Genomic DNA, 3,813 nt, shown 5'->3' with positions numbered 1-3,813 from the left:
ATCCCCTTTTTTCGGAAGCAAAAATTCAGAAAATCCCCTTATTTTGGGGCAAAATTGCAGAAATTTCATTTACATTAGGGCAAAATTGCAGAAATTTTCTTTATTTTGGGGCAAAATTGCAGAAATTTCATGTATTTCAGGGAAAAAAGGCAAAAATTTCTCTTATTTTGGGGAAAAAAGGCAGAAATTTATTTTATTTTGGTACAAAATTGCAGAAATTTTTCTTATTTTGGGACAAAAAGCGGAAATTCCCCATATTTTGTGGCAAAAAGGCAGAAATTCCCCTTATTTTGGGGGAAAAAGCAGACATTTCCCATATTTTGGGGAAAAATTTTAGAAATTTCACTTATTTCAGGGCAAAAATTCAAAATTCCCATTATTTTGGGGCCAACAAACAGAAATTTCGTTTATTTTTGGGGAAAAGGCAGAAATTGCACTTATTTTGAGTCAAAAAACGGAAAATCCCCTTATTTTGGGGCAAAAGTAAAGAAATTTTTCTTTTATATGCCAAAAAGGTATACATTCTTTTTATTTTCGGGCAAAAAGTCTGAAATTCCCTGTATTTTGAAGCAAAATTGCAGAAATTCCCCTATTTTGGGGCAAAAAGGCAGAAATTCCCCTTATTTTGGGGTAAAACTGCAGAAATTTCACTTATTTCTCGGCAAAATGGCAGAAATTCCCCTTATTTTCGGCGAAATAGGCAGAAAATCCTCAATTTTGGAGCAAAATTGCAGAAATTCACCTAAATTTGGGGTAAAACATGCAGTAATTTTCTTTATTTTGGGGCAAAAATGCAGAAATTCCGCTTATTTTAGGGCAAAAGGCAGAAATTTCACTTATTTTAGGGCAAAATTGCAGAAATTTCCCTCATTTTGAGGCAAAAAAGAGAAATTCCCCAAATTTTGGGGCAAAATTGCATTAATTTCCTTTATTATGGGGAAAAAATGCAGAAATTTCCCTTATTTTAGGGCAAAATTTCAGAAATTTCACTTATTTCAGAGAAAAAAAGCAAAAATTTTTCTTATTTTGGGGCAAAAATGCAAAAATTTCCTTTATTTTGGGGCAAAAAGGCAGAAATTCCTCTTATTTTGGGGTAAAACTGCAGAAATTTCACTATTTCACGGCAAAATGGCAGAAATTCCCCTTATTTTCGTCGAAAAGGGCAGAAAATCCTCGTATTTTGGAGCAAAATTGCAGAAATTCACCTAATTTTGGGGTAAAACATGCAGTAATTTTCTTTATTTTGTGGCAAAAATGCAGAAATTCCCCTTATTTTGGGGCAAAATGCAGAAATTCCCATTATTTTAGGGCAAAATTGCAGAAATTTCCCTTATTTGGGGGCAAAAGCAGAAATTCCCCTTATTTTGGGGCTTAATTGCAGAAATTTCCCTTATTATGGGAAAAATTGCAGAAATTTCCCTTATTTTAGGGCAAAATTGCAGAAATTTCACTTATTTCAGAGAAAAAAGCAAAAATTTTTCTTATTTTGGGGAAAAAGGCAGAAATTCCCATTATTTTTGGACAAAAAGGCAGAAATTCACCTTATTTTGGGGTAAAATTGCAGAAATTTCACATATTTCAGCGCAAAAAGGCAGAAATTCCCCTTATTTTGAGGTAAAATGCTGAAATTCCCCATATTTTGGGGCAAAAGGCAGAAATTCCCCTTATTTGGGGGCAAAAAGGCACAAATTTCCCTTATTTTCGGGCAAAATTGCAGAAATTTCATTTATTTCAGGGTAAAAACTCAGAAATTCCCCTTATTTTTGGGCAAAAATGATAAATTTCTTTTATTATGGTACAAAATTGAAGAAATTTTCTTTATTTTGGAACAAAAAGACTGAAATTCCCCATATTTTGGGGTAAAAGAAAGAAATTCTTCTTATTTTGAGGTAAAATGCAGAAATTCCCTTTATTTAGAGGTAAAATGCAGAAATTCCCCTAATATTGGGGAAAAATGCAGAAATTCCCTTTATTTTGGGGCTAAAAGGCAGAAATTTTCCGTGTTTTGAAGAAAAATTGCAGAAATTCTCATAATTTTCCGGCCAAAAGGCTGAAATTCTCCTTCTTTTGGGGCAAAAAGACAGAAAATCTCCTTTTTTGGGTGCAAAAAGTCAGAAATTCCCCTTATTTGGGGCAAAATTGGAGAAATTTCCTTTACTTTGGGGCAAAATGGCAGAAATTTCCCTTATTTTGGGGCAAAATTGCAGAAATTTCACTTATTTCAGGGACAAAAGGCAGAAATTTCTCTAATCTTAGGGCAAAAAAGCAGAAATTTCTTTTATTTTGGTACAAAATTGCAGAAATTTTCCTTATTTTGGGGCAAAAAGGCAGAAATTCCCCATATTTGGGGGAAAAGGCAGAAATTCCCCTTATTTTGAGGTAAAAAGGCTGAAATTCCCCTTAATTTGGTACAAAAAGGCAGAAATTCTCCTTTATTTTGAAGCAAACAGACAGAAATTCCATTTATATTTGGGGATAAGGCAGAAATTTCACTTATTTTGAGTCAAAAAGGCGGAAAATCCCCTTATTTTGTGGCAAAAGTGAAGAAATTTCACTTTTTTATGGCAAAAATTATACATTCCCTTTATTTTCGGGCAAAAAGGCAGAAATTCCCTGTATTTTGAAGCAAATTTGCAGAAATTCCTCTAATTTTGGGGCAAAAAGGCAGAAATTCTTTTTATTTTGGGGTAAAACTGCAGAAATTTCACTTATTTCGCGGCAAAATGGCAGAAATTCCCCTTATTTTCCGCGAAAAAGGCAGAAAATTTTTAATTTTTGAGCATAATTGCAGAAATTCACCTTATTTTGGGGTAAAACATGCAGTAATTTTCTTTATTTTGGGGCAAAAAGGCAGAAATTCCCCTTATTTTGGGGCAAAAGGCAGAAATTTCCCTTATTTTAGGGCAAAATTGCAGAAATTTCCTTTATTTTGGGGCAAAAACCAGAAGTTCCCCTTATTTTAGGGCAAAATTGCAGAAATTTCCTTTATTATAGGGAAAAATTGTAGAAATTTCACTTATTTCAGGGCAAAATTGCAGAAATTTCACTTATTTCAGAGAAAAAAAGCAAAATTTTTTTTTATTTTGGGGCAAATATGCAGAAATTTCCCTTATTTTGAGGTAAAATGCAGAAATTCCCCTTATTTTGGGGCAAAAGGCAGAAATTTCCCTTATTTTAGGGCAAAATTGCAGAAATTTCCTTTATTTTGGGGCAAAAACCAGAAGTTCCCCTTATTTTAGGGCAAAATTGCAGAAATTTCCTTTATTATAGGGAAAAATGGCAGAAATTTCCCTTATTTCAGGGCAAAATTGCAGAAATTTCACTTATTTCAGAGAAAAAAAGCAAAATTTTTTTTTTATTTTGGGGCAAATATGCAGAAATTTCCCTTATTTTGAGGTAAAATGCAGAAATTCCCCATATTTTGGGGTAAAAGGCCGAAATTCCCCTTATTTTGGGGCAAAAAGGCACAAATTTCCCTTATTTTCGGGCAAAATTGCAGAAATTTTATTTATTTCAGGGTAAAAAGTCAGAAATTCCCCTTATTTTGGGGCAAAAAGGAGAAATTTCTTTTATTATGGTACAAAATTGAAGAAATTTTCTTTATTTTGGAACAAAAAGGCAGAAATTCTCCATATTTTGTGGTAAAAGCAGAAATTCTTCTTATTTTGAGGTAAAATGCAGAAATTCCCCTTATTTAGAGGTAAAATGCAGAAATTCCCCTAATATTGGGGAAAAATGCAGAAATTCCCTTTATTTTGGGCCTACAAGGCAGAAATTTTCCGCATTTTTAAGAAAAAATGCAGAAATTCTAAT

The sequence above is a fragment of the Micromys minutus genome, assembly GCF_963924665.1.
Source record: "Micromys minutus genome assembly, contig: SCAFFOLD_47, whole genome shotgun sequence".
Taxonomy (NCBI): domain Eukaryota; kingdom Metazoa; phylum Chordata; class Mammalia; order Rodentia; family Muridae; genus Micromys; species Micromys minutus.
This window is presented reverse-complemented; position numbering follows the sequence as displayed.